Below are 14,042 nucleotides of genomic sequence, written 5' to 3' on the forward strand. Positions count from 1 at the left end.
CATAACACTTTCTTATTAAAATTAAAAAAAAAAATATTTCTTTTTATATTTTTTTATTTATCGCTCTTTTTTTCTATTTTTCTCTACCATTCGTATTCTACATATAATTTATATGTTATATTAAAAATTTGACAAATCAAAATATGTCACTAGATATTTTTTATTACAATTAAAATATTTTTTTTTCAAAATTAAAAAATTTTCTTTCTTATTCTTCTTCTTTATCTTTATTTTTTTCTCTTTTCTCTCATTATCTATTTTTTTTTTACTTTTTGTTCTACAAAAAATAAAATTAATAAAATAATATTATTCAAATAAAAAATATTATTATATACATATTTTTTTTAGTTTTAAATCTTCACCGCTTATTTTTTTAATCTATATTTTCATTTCTCTTTTTTCAAATATGTATTACATATAATTTGGAGAGAGAATACTAATGTTGTGATTAAAAGTTAGAATCAAAATTTAATTATTTTAATAAAAAATTGATTCTGAGTTAATTTTATAACTACCAATATAATTTGAGTTAATAGTCAAATTGGTTCTTGAAAGATAAGCCATTTTTTAAAATCGTCCCTAAATTATTTTTTTAATCAAATTAGTCCCCAAATAATTTAAAATCAATCGCGTTGGTCCTTCTGTTTGGCCACGTGGATCGTAAGTTGCTAACAATGACATTAAAACGATGCCGTTTTGATTATTATAAGTCACTGGTTCAAACACGACGTCGTTTAGTATTTAGTGGAGCTTCATCTCCTTCCATTTACAGCTTCACTTAGTCACTCTCTATTCTTTAACTACTCAAAGAACGAAGAAAGAAGACGACAAAGTTCCGGTCAAAGGGAAGAAGATGGTGCTATCATTAGCAACGCAATGAATAGTGCAATTGTGTTCGTTGTGCGTGAGAAGCTACCATCGCACCGTCGTGGAAGACACTGTCATTTGCGAGAGAGATAATCAATGTTTCCTTCAATGGGTTTTAGTTTTTTTTTTTTTTTTTTGGTGCCTTGGTGGTAATGTTAGGGTTTTGATTAATTCTCTTTTTTATTTGGTTAATTTGTTACAAGTTAATTAAAATTTGTGTACTCTGTTTTTTATTTTTTTGGCTTTGTTATTCGGTATTCTTTTTTTTTTTCTTTAAATCTAAGTGACGATAGATTGCATTGTGATGACCAAAGAAATAATACTACTACCATGATTAATTGGTTATGTTCGTTAATTTTAATCCATGGATATGTGGAGTAATTTGATCAATTTGGTTATGCTCATCAAGTATAAAGCTTTTGTACAAGGTTAGGAAAACAAATCAATTATCATAAACAATGCATGTGGGTAATACTAATTTATCAAGAAACATTATTTTAGCCGATGACAACACTTCTGCCCTTCCAATGATCATTGATTTTTCATCTTCTCTCTCTGTTTCTCTTGACTGGGAGGAAAAGACCAAGTCCGGGACGCCCAAGCAACGGTGGCCTAGAGACCGAGCCACTCAAGCATAATCGTAGTCGGTGAAGCGTTGCCGATGAAGGGGTGCCTCCGCCGTTCCTACGCTCGTTGATTCTTCCTCTTGTCTGTGTTTGTTTCGTCTGTTTTGAGGGAAGAGTAATGAGAGCTGAGGAAGTAAGAAACGACATCGTTTTAAGCATAATCCATTGTTACCACAAACGGTGTCGTTTCACTTGACGCTACACGTGAAACAACTTTAATGGAATGGGTTAAACAGTTAACGGAAGGACAAACGCAACTTATGTTAAATTTTTTGGGGACTAATTTGATTAAAAAAATCATTCGGGGATGAAAATGACAATCGCGTGATCTTTCGAGGACCAATTTGACAATTAACCCATATAATTTTTATGTTAATATCTAATTATAATTTTATATACATAGAGAAAAATGTTATTTTTAAATAGCAAGCATAAAACTAATTATTTCTATTTATGCAACATGCTTAACACCTAATCAAATATAAAAGTATACACGTTAAATTATTTTAAATTTGAGATAATGCATGTTAAAATTAATTATTAGTAAAAAATTAAACTCTTTCATATAAAAATAATAACTAAAATTTTTATTATTTGATTTTTTTATCTACGGAGACTATGGTCTTCTTAGCCAACAAAAACTTTTATCTCTCGTGATCTTTTTGTAAAAATAGTTTGATTCTATAAATCTTTTATATTATAATTTATAATGTTAAGACAAAATTGACATAATTTTAAAAAAATTATATTTCTATAATATTATTATGGATAAAAATACTAGTTTAATATAAAAAGGAAAACATCCAAAATTTTTTAACTCGATAAAAATTATTCATTTTTAGCGGGTTTTAAACTAAATTTGTTTCACAATTTGTTAAAATATTAATCGAAACAGACTACTATAAAATTAATTTTCTATTATTATTCTTAATCAAATGATGTTTATATATATATGAAAAAAAAAAAGAAGATAGACTTGGTAAGGATCAAGGTACTAACTCTAGAGTTTCCTAAAGTTTTCTTTCTCCCCTTCTATTTTCCTTTCAACCAAATTATCTTTTATTGGTGGGATAGAGAAAGTGAAATATAGGAGTAGTCTTAGAAAGACAATTGGGTCAGCATACATGAACCGCGTTATCATTATTGTTCGTTTTAATTTGAATCTCATCTTGTCATCACTGCAATTAAGTGAGTTGATGAGAGCAAAATTCGAAACAGAAAACCCCATCAAAAAATGAAGAATCCTTGGAAGTTATTGAAGTTACTACCAATTCTAGTCATCAAACAATTCTTCATCTCTAAAGCTCCATTTTTTGTTTTGGGTAATCTTTGCTCAACTCTCTCTCTCTCTCTACATTTCTTTAATTATTATTTTTTCTTGTACTTATTCTAAATTTATTAGTTTGTAATTCACATAAAAATTATTATTGTCTCTACTTGATCCCTCAATTTGGACAGTAAAAAAAATTAAAATCTTTGAGAGACACATTAATCCTTAACTTAGTCTTTCTTTCTTCTCTAAGATAACTCCGATCCTTATAAATAAGTTAAACTTGACTTTTTAGCAATCCTTCTTAGAGTCTATCTTATTTAATGATGTTGAATTACTTATAATTCATGAGATTTTTATTTTTCAGGTTTGTTGGTAAGCTACGACTTCACGGAGAATTGGGTAAATTCTCTGATGATGGATTACCTTTCATATTCTCTGAAGAGTGATAGAATAGTTGCCATAATTAGAAATCTACAAGATGGCCTATCAGATATATCTCTTATTTTTTTCTCTTCGGTCTCTGAAGCCTCCACTGGTAGCTTCACGATGATGGCTTTCTGTTCATCTGCCACCATCGTGGTAATTATTATATTCCTATCATGACTTTCTTTACAAACTATATCAACAGCATGTTGGTCACCCAAAAAAATATCAACAGCATGTTTGTTATATGGGTTTAAATTAATTAAACCGTTAACTCTGATCGATGTATTTTTGCAAGAGGAATGCTAGGGGCCAGCAATTTTGGTGTTTTGTAACCATCAATTGGCCATAAATAGTATTTTTAATGGTGTGAGATTACATATAATGGTGGGAGATCACTCGCTTTTGTTTTGATGGTTAACTGCTGGCCAAAAAATACAAAAGTTGCTGACCTCCTAGACTTTTCCTTTTCGCAAATAGTTTGAGTATAGATTTTCTAAGTAAAATTACTTTTTGCAAAGGTAAAGACAACGGATAGTTATACTTGTGTTACAGCCTGGCCAAATCACTCGCGGGCCGACCCAACCCGAGCACCACCCGACCCGGACGGTCAGGATCGAGGCGCCCAGTTGCCGACCCGGACACGCGTCCCTGACAGCTTTGCTACAGCTGTGCGAAGGAAGCATCAAAAGAAGTGGGCCTGTCATTGTAGGGCCCACCTCTGACACGGTATATATCGGGAAGGTCCTACCCTTTAGGGGTGTTTAAAACCGATCCGGACCGAACTAAACCGACGAACCGAACCGAAAAAATCGAAAATTGAATTAACCGTAATCGAAAAAACCGAAAAAAATTGATTTTGCTGTTTTTTGTCCGGTTCGGTTCGGTTTTCGGTTTTGAATCTGAAAACCCTAACCAAACCGAACCGAACCGGTTAGGAAAAAACCCTAAACGTTACTAACCCCCTTCAAACGAAACTGCGCGACACCCCCACCCCCCAAATGAAACTGCGTCTACCCTAACCCCCAAATCCACAATCCCTACCCTAACCTTCAGTACTCATCGCTCCCTCTTCTCCAAATCTCCACACCTGCTGGCTGCCGACCTGCGCACCCAGCCACACCTGCCGACCTGCGCACCCAGCCACCCACCACCGCGAAGCCTTTGGCCCGTCGCACATCAGGCCAACACGAAGCCACGTCGTCGCACATCAGACCAACACGAAGCCACCACCGACCGACTCGACACGGCATCACAGCACCACGCCGCCGCCGTTGAGACGCCACCACCCTAACCCATCAGTTCAAGCCAACACGGCAGCACCTCCCAGTCTCCCACTCAGCCTTCCTCCCAAGTCAATATGGAGCCCGAGCCACCGATTCAGGTAATGTTTACCATTTGCATTCTGTTCATTAGTGTTGATTTGTTGCTACTGTTGATTTGTTGAAATGTTGATTTGTTGCTAAGTTTTGTTGCTGGCTCAGTGTTGAACTTCTTACACTATTAATAGAAGGTGAAAAATAACAAAATAGTTGAGGAGAAAAAGATGAACTATGTGCAATTGGCCGAGTAGAATTATACATACGACTAACAATTTTGATCTTCAAAATTGATATTTTTGAATTTATAATTTTTTTAAATTTCATATATTTGGCTAAGTTTTGTTGATTTGTTCATTAGTGTAAGTATTAACGTTGCTTACAGACGAATGCATTGTTGATTTGTTGCTACTTGCTGTTGCTGGCTCAGTGGCTTGCTGTTTAATGGTTCATTTTATTGTTGTTTAATGGTTCAATATATTGGAAATGTCCTGCTTGCTGCGTTTCTGTTTAATGATTCATGTTATTGTTGTTTAATGGTTCATTATATTGGAAATGTCCTGCTTGCTGCCTTGCTGTTGCTGGTTGCTGATTAATTGTTGAATATTGATAACTTGGTAATTGGTATTGCTGGATTGTTGGTTATTGATTTGTTGTGCTGTTTATTGCTGGTTATTGATTTATTTTGTTAGGTATTGTTGCTGGTTAAATTATTGATTTATTTTGGTAATTTGATTCATTGTTGCTGATTTTGTTCTGTTTGTTGAATTGTTTGCTGACTTGGTTATTCATTGATGGATTGCTGGCTTGCTGCTGGTTGTTGTTAACTTGTTAATCAATAAATCAATAATTTCAGTTTCATTGTTCTATATATTTGTTGTTTGATTGTTGATTGTTGTTCATTGCTGATTGTTGTTCATTATTTTGTTGTTATTTTTTGAAATTGCTAGTAATTACTTTGCTATTCATTGTTCATGGTTGATTGTTATTCATTGTTCATTGTTGATTGCTGGTTATTGTTTATTGTTCATTACTGATTTTTTAATTATTTGTTCATTACTAATTGTTTGAAATTGTTAGTAATTAGGTTGATGAAGGTAGCTATTTTGTAAAATAGGTCAATGTTGTTCTTTTCCCCCTTATAATATGTGAAAAAAGCTACTTTCTGTTTCAGGTTGGGGAGATTATTAGTAAATTTGAGAAGAAGAGATTTTACTAGAAAAGTAACTTCTTTTGTTTTTGTTACTACTTAACATATGTGCTAACAATTTAGCTTAGAAACTCCACAAATTGCTAGTAATTACAAAGCCTTTCTTTAATGGATTGGTCTAATACATTATCTCTGGTTCTATTGTTGCCATGGTTTGGGAGGGTAAAGGTGTTTTTGCAACTGGCCGAAAGTTGATTGGAGCAACAAACCCCTTGGCATCTGAGCCTAGAACTATTCATGGTGGTCTTGTATCGAATGTGCTTTCTATAGATCTTGCCATTCATGGTAACTATTTACTTAAACTCATCTCAATCTAACAGCATAGTTTCGAATGTGCTTTCCATAGATCTTGATCGTAGGTCTCTTAAGTAAATTTTAGGTTGACAAGTACAATGGTTAATATGTTTTTTGAAATAATTGTTCAAATTAATCATAAAATCAAGTGCACTTTAAATAATTGTTGGAGAGGACACCAAAACGTGGCTATCTGTTGCTGGAAATTTGTTTTTATTTTTTGTTGTGTTGATTATTGAACTTTTAAACTTCTTTAATTGTTGTATTTTAATTTTTTTGTTGTTGAATTTCATTGAATCAAGACTTTTGTTAGTTATGATGTACTTGTATTCTATAATTTCAATGTTATGACTTTGCATAATAGTATGTGGTTATTTTTTGATTTGATTGAAAAAACCGAACAAACCGAACTAAACCAAACCAATTTTAATTGGTTTGGTTTGGTTCGGATGACCTTGACAAAAAAAAAACGAACCAAACCGATCCACAGTTTAATTAAACGATCGGATCGGATGGCTTTTCCCTCAAAAACCGAACCAAACCGCACCGCGAACACCTTTACTACCCTTCCCCCAAGGTACGTCATATACTATTCAACCCTTTTTCACCTACACACTTGACTGGCTAGAGCGTCGGAGTGTCCTTGCAGGTGAAACCCCCCTCCACACGAAGAGCTCGGGACGTCGGCTGCACCCCCCTTCAACCCAGCGACCCGGAACCAGGCGATTCCCCCCCTCATCGACCGAAGTACCAACCCGATCCGTCCGGTACCCGACCTACCGAACATTGGCGCCATCTGTGGGGAAGCTCGCCTGAATGGATGTTGTACTGGGCCCAGGAGGAACAGGCCGTGAGACCGAGCGCAGAGGGGAAGCCTCCGCGGCTTCTCCCCGGCAACGCACGATCTCCCGAAAGGTGCCCTTTTGGGGGAACTGGCGACAACAGCGCCAGAATAATGCAAGAACTACGCCACAGGATGCAAGACCCGGAGTGCCGGCTAGCAGACAGAGAACATCGTCAACAAACTCCCGAATCGAGCTACTCCCGCTCCCTCTCGAGAAGCTGCTCCCGACGAACAGCTAGCCCACGATCTGAGCCCGAGAGCGCCAGGGAGGAAGGACGCGCAAGAAGACGCCGCGACCCTATCATTTACACCAGGCACGATAGGCGTACCACGGAGCGAAACTGCGAGGACGCTCGTCGGGAGGACGACGAGCGAAGAACAACCAGAACGCAGGGACCAGTTATAATGGGCGCAACCCCATTCCATCGTTCCATCCTCGAGGTCTGGCTGCCAAAGAACTTTGACAAGCCAACAGACATGAGGTACGACGGAACCCAAGACCCGCAAGAGAACCTTACGGCTTTCGAAGCCAGAATGAATCTGGAGGGAGTGGGAGACGAGGTAAGGTGCCGTGCTTTCCCGGTTACCCTAGCGGGACCTGTAATACGTTGGTTCAATAACCTCCTGCAGGGCTTGGTGACCAGGTTTTCGGACATCAGCCGCGCCTTCCTAGCCCAATTAACAACCAGAATAGCAAAGGCAAAGCACCCAATCAATCTACTTGGAGTGACCCAGAGGTCAGGCGAGCCGACCAGGAAATACTTAGACCGATTCAACGATGAGTGCTTGGAGATCGACGGGTGGTGCACGAAATTGTGATGTCCAGGCTCGAACAATCCCTGGCAACGTGAGCAACTTGGTACGCGTAATCGTGATTACACTTTAATGATGTAAAATTCATGGCTCTTTCTTTCCCTGGCAATGGCGCCAAGAACATGGTGCCAATACCATGGTTCACAACTTCGATACAACTAACCAGCAAGTGCACTGGGTCGTCCAAGTAATACCTTACGTGAGTAAGGGTCGAATCCCACGAAGATTGTTGGTATGAAGCAAGCTATGGTCACCTTGCAAATCTCAGTTAGGCAGATATAAATTGATAATGGTGTTTTCGAATAATAATTGATAGAATAGGGATAGAAATACTTATGTAATTCATTGGTGAGAATTTCAGATAAGCGAATGGAGATGCTTTCGTTCCTCTGAACCTCTGCTTTCCTGCTATCTTCATCCAATCAGTCTTACTCCTTTCCATGGCTGGCTTTATGCAAGGGCATCACCGTTGTCAGTGGCTGCATCCCCTCCTCTCAGTGAAAAATATGCTCACATGCTCTGTCACAGCACGGCTAATCATCTGTCGGTTCTCGATCATGCTGGAATAGGATTCACCCTCCTTTTGCGTCTGTCACTAACGCCCAGCACTCGCGAGTTTGAAGCTCGTCACAGTCATTCAATCATTGAATCCCACTCGGAATACCACGGACAAGGTTTAGACTTTCCAGATTCTCTTGAATGCCGCCATCATTCTAGCTTACGCCACGAAGATTCTGGTTAGGAGATCTAAGAGATATTCATTCTAGCTTATTTCATGTAGAACGGAAGTGTTTGTCAGGCACGTGTTCATAGAGGAGAATGGTGATGAGCGTCACACATAATCATCACCTTCATCACGTTCTTGGGTGCGAATGGATATCTTAGAAGTGAAATAAGATGAATTGAATAGAAAACAGAAGTACTTTGCATTAATCTTTGAGGAACAGCAGAGCTCCACACCTTAATCTATGGAGTGTAGAAACTCTACCGTTGAAAATACATAAGTGAAAGGTCCAGGCATGGCCGAGAGGGCCAGCCCCCATGGTCTAAGAACAATGCGTCCAAAGATGTCTAATACAATAGTAAAAGGTCCTATTTATAATAAACTAGTCACTAGGGTTTACAGAAGTAAGTAATTGATGCATAAATCCACTTCCGGGGCCCACTGGGTGTGTGTTTGGGCTGAGCTTTAACTTTCCACGTGCAGAGGCCATTTGTGGAGTTGAACGCCAGGTTTTGATCCATTTCTGACGTTCAACTCTGGTTTTGGATCCTTTTCTGGCGCTGGACGCCAGATTTGGGCAGAGAGCTGGCGTTGAACGCCAGTTTACGTCGTCTAAACTTGGCCAAAGTATGGACTATTATATATTGATGGAAAGCCCTGGATGTCTACTTTCCAACGCAATTGGAAGCACGCCATTTCGAGTTCTGTAGCTCCAGAAAATCCACTTTGAGTGCAGGGAGGTCAGAATCCAACAGCATCAGCAGTCCTTCTTCAACCTCTGAATCTGATTTCTGCTCAAGTCCCTCAATTTCATCCAGAAAATACCTGAAATCACAGAAAAACACACAAACTCATAGTAAAGTCCAGAAATGTAAATTTAACATAAAAAATAATGAAAATATCCCTAAAAGTAACTAGATCCTACTAAAAACATACTAAAAACAATGTCAAAAAGCGTATAAATTATCCGCTCATCACAACACCAAACTTAAATTGTTGCTTGTCCCCAAGCAACTGAAAATCAAATAGGATAAAAAGAAGAGAATATACTATAAATTCCAAACTATCAATGAAACAGAGCTTCAATTATATGAGCGGGACTTATAGCTTTTTGCCTCTTGAATAGTTTTGGCATCTCACTTTATCCATTGAGGTTCAGAATGATTGGCTTCTATAGGAACTCAGAGTTTAGATAGTGTTATTGACTCTACTAGTTCAGTATGATGATTCTTGAACACAGCTTCTTTATGAGTCTTGGCCGTGGCCCTAAGCACTTTGTTTTCCAGTATTACCACCAGATACATAAATGCCACAGACACATAATTGGGTGAACATTTTCAGATTGTGACTCAGCTTTGCTAAAGTCCCCAATTAGAGGTGTCCAGGGTTCTTAAGCACACTCTCTTTTTTTTTTTTTGCTTTGGACCTTGACTTTAACCGCTCAGTCTCAAGTTTTCACTTGACACCTACACGCCACAAGCACATGGTTAGGAACAGCTTGATTTAGCCGCTTAGACCAGGATTTTATTCCTTTAGGCCCTCCTATCCACTGATGCTCAAAGCCTTGGGATCCTTTTTATTTGCCCTTGCCTTTTGGTTTTAAGGGTTATTGGCTTTTTGCTCTTGCCTCTTGGTTTTAAGAGCTTTTGGCTTTTTCTGCTTGCTTTTTCTTTTTCTTTCTATTTTTTTTTCGCCTATTTTTTTCTCTTTTTTTTCTGCAAGCTTTGTTCTTTGCTGCTTTTTCTTGCTTCAAGAATTATTTTTATGATTTTTCAGATTATCAAATAACATGTCTCCTTGTCATCATTCTTTCAAGAGCCAACATATTTAACATTCTTAAACAACAACTTCAAAAGACATATGCACTGTTCAAGCATACATTCAGAAAACAAGAAGCATTGTCACCACATCAATATAATTAAGCTAAGTTCAAGGATAAATTCGAAACTCATGTACTTCTTGTTCTTTTGAATTAAAACATTTTTCATTTAAGAGAGGTGATGGATTCATAGGAAATTCATAACTTTAAGACATAGTTACTAACTACTAATGATCATGTAATGAAGACACAAACACAGATAAGCACATAACATAGAAAACGAAAAACAGAAGAAATAAGAACAAGGAATGAATCCACCTTAGTGATGGTGGCGTTTCCTTCTTGAGGAACCAATGATGTCCTTGAGCTCTTCTATGTCTCTTCCTTGTCTTTGTTGCTCCTCCCTCATTGCTTTTTGATCTTCTCTTATTTCATGAAGCATGATGGAGTGCTCTTGATGTTCCACCCTTAGTTGCTTCCAATAATTGTGTGGAAGAAAATGTATCCCCTGAGGTATCTCAGGGATCTCTTGATTTGCAGTCAAATGTTCTACCACTGAGCTATAGACCCTTGATGGAAGCTTTTGTCTTCCCTTTTCTCTTTCTAGAGGTTTCTCTATCCTTAGGTGCCATCAATGGTTATGGAAAACAAAAAAGCTATGCTTTTACCACACCAAACTTAGAATGTTGCTCGCCCTCGAGCAAAAGAAGAAAGAAGAATAGAAGAAGAAGATATGGAGGAGATGGATGGGAGTGTGTATTCGGCCATATGGGTGGGATTGGGTGGGAGAGAGATGTTGAATTTTGAAGATAGTGGGTGTATGGATGTGAGTGGTAAATGGAAAACAGAAAGGATGATCATGAATGGAAAGAGAGATGATGAGGTAGGTGGGGATCCTGTGGGGTCCACAGATCCTGAGATGATCCTGTGGGTCCACAGATCCTGAGGTGTCAAGGCATTTACATCCCTGCACCAATTTAGGCATATAAAATGCCCTTGCACACAACTCTGGGCATTCAGCACCAGGTTGGTGCCCATTTTGGGCGTTCAACGCCCATTTGCTGCCATTTCTGGCGTTGAACGCCAGAACCATGCTTGTTTTGGGCGTTCAGCGCCAGGATGCTGCCCATTCTGGGCGTTCAGCGCCAGAACCATGCTCTGTTCTGGCGTTTGAACGCCAGACAGATGCTCCTCCAGGGTGTGATTTTTCTTCTGCTATTTTTGATTCTGTTTTTGAATTTTTTTGTTTGTTTTGTGACTCCACATGATCATGAACCTACAAAGACATATAACTAACAAAAATATAGTTAGATAAATAAAAATTGGGTTGCCTCCCAACAAGCGCTTCTTTAATGTCAATAGCTTGACAGTGGGCTCTCATGGAGCCTCACAGATGTGCAGAGCTTTATTGAGACTCTCCAACACCAAACTTAGAGTTTGGATATGGGAGTTCAACACCAAACTTAGAGTTTGGTTGTGGCCTCCCAACACCAAACTTAGAGTTTGACTGTGGGGGCTCTGTTTGACTCTGCTTTGAGAGAAGCTTTTTCTGCTTCCTCTCCATGGTTGCAGAGGGAGATCCTTGAGTTTTAAACACAAGGGAGTCCTCATTCCATTGAAGGACTATTTCACCTCTGTCAACATCAATCACAGCTTTTGCTGTGGCCAGGAAAGGTCTTCCTAGGATGATGGATTCATCCTCTTCCTTTCCAGTATCCAGGACTATGAAATCAGCAGGGATGTAAAGGCCTTCAACCTTTACTAACACGTCCTCTACTTGTCCATAAGCCTGTTTTCTTGAACTGTCTGCCATCTCTAATGAGATTTTAGCAGCTTGCACCCCATAGATTCCCAGTTTCTCTATTACAGAGAGGGGCATGAGGTTTATTCCTGAACCAAGGTCACACAGAGCCTTAAAGATCATGGTGCCTATGGTACAGGGTATTATGAACTTTCCAGGATCCTGTCTCTTCTGAGGCAATGTCAGTTGATCGAGATCACTTAGTTCATTGATGAACAAGGGAGGTTCAACTTCCCAAGTATCAATGCCAAATAGTTTGGCATTCAGCTTCATGATTGCACCAAGAAACTTGGCAGTTTGCTCTTCAGTAACATCCTCATTCTCTTCAGAAGAGGAATACTCATCAGAGCTCATGAAGGGCATAAGGAGGTTCAATAGAATCTCTATGGTCTCTAGATGAGCCTCAGAGTCCTTTGGTTCCTCAGAGGGAAGCTCCTTATTGATCACTGGACGTCCCAGGAGGTCTTCCTCCTTGGGATTCACGTCCTCCTCTCCCTCATTGGGTTCGGCCATTTTGCTTATGTCAATGGCCTTGCACTCTCCTTTTGGATTCTCCTCTGTATTACTTGGGAGAGTACTGGGAGGGATTTCAGTGATCCTTTTACTCAGCTGGCCCACTTGTGCTTCCAGATTTCTAATGGAAGATCTTGTTTCATTCATGAAACTTACAGTGGCCTTAGATAGATCAGAGACTAAATTTGCTAAATTAGAAGTATTTTGTTCAGAGTTCTCTGTCTGTTGCTGAGTGGATGATGGAAAAGGCTTGCTATTGCTAAACCTGTTTCTTCCACCATTATTAAAGCCTTGTTGAGGCTTTTGATCCTTCCATGAGAAATTTGGATGATTTCTCCATGATGAGTTATAGGTGTTTCCATAAGGTTCACCTAAGTAATTTACCTCTGCTATTGCAGGGTTCTCAGGATCATAAGCTTCTTCTGCATAAGAAGCCTCTTGAGTACTGTTGGATGCAGCTTGCATTCCATGCAGACTCTGAGAGATCATATTGACTTGCTGAGTCAATATTTTATTCTGAGCCAATATGGCATTCAGAGTATCAACTTCAAGAACTCCCTTCTTCATAGGCGTCCCATTACTCACAGGATTCCTTTCAGAAGTGTACATGAACTGGTTATTAGCAACCATGTCAATGAGTTCTTGAGCTTCTGCAGGCGTTTTCTTTAGGTGAATGGATCCACCTGCAGAAGTGTCCAGTGACATCTTTGATAGCTCAGATAAACCATCATAGAATATATCCAGGATGGTCAATTCTGAAAGCATGTCAGAAGGACACTTTTTGGTCAACTGTTTGTATCTTTCCCAAGCTTCATAGAGGGATTCATCTTCTTTCTGTCTGAAGGTTTGAACATCAGCTCTAAGCTTGCTCAGCTTTTGAGGAGGAAAGTACTTGGCTAAGAAAGCCGTGACCAGCTTATCCCAAGAGTTCAGGCTGTCTTTGGGTTGAGAATCCAACCATAATCTAGCTCTGTCTCTTACAGCAAAAGGGAAAAGCATGAGCCTGTAGACTTCAGGATCTACTCCATTAGTCTTAACAGTATCACATATCTGCAAGAATTCAGTTAAGAACTGAAAAGGATCTTCAGATGGAAGTCCATGAAACTTGCAGTTCTGCTGCATCAGAGAAACTAATTGAGGTTTCAGCTCAAAGTTGTTTGCTCCAATGGCAGGAATGGAGATGCTTCTTCCATGTAAATTGAAATTAGGTGCAGTAAAGTCACCAAGCATCTTCCTTACATTATTATTATTTTCGGCTGCCATCTCCTCTTCCTGTTCGAAAATTTCTGAAAGGTTATCTCTGGATTGTTGTATTTTAGCTTCTCTTAGTTTTCTTTTCAGAGTCCTTTCAGGTTCTGGATCTGCTTCCACAAGAATGTTCTTGTCCTTGCTCCTGCTCATATGACAAAGAAGAGGGCACAGAAAAATAATAATAATAGAAATCCTTTATACCACAGTATAGGGATCCCTGTGTGAATAGAAGAAGAGAGGGGGACAAAGAATGTAATGTAATGGA

At 38.7% G+C, this 14,042-nt stretch overlaps 1 non-coding gene across 1 annotated transcript; it reads left to right on the forward strand.

Annotated features, from left to right (window-relative positions):
* The first annotated feature begins 13,285 nt into the window (after positions 1-13,285).
* On the forward strand, positions 13,286-13,393 carry LOC148575168 (small nucleolar RNA R71). The gene has a single exon (XR_015905856.1). It is a non-coding gene; the product is annotated as a small nucleolar RNA R71 (small nucleolar RNA).
* The last annotated feature ends 649 nt before the right edge of the window (positions 13,394-14,042 follow it).

Source organism: Arachis ipaensis, chromosome B2 (genome assembly GCF_059453495.1).
Source record: "Arachis ipaensis isolate K30076 ecotype BB chromosome B2, ASM5945349v1, whole genome shotgun sequence".
Classification (NCBI taxonomy): domain Eukaryota; kingdom Viridiplantae; phylum Streptophyta; class Magnoliopsida; order Fabales; family Fabaceae; genus Arachis; species Arachis ipaensis.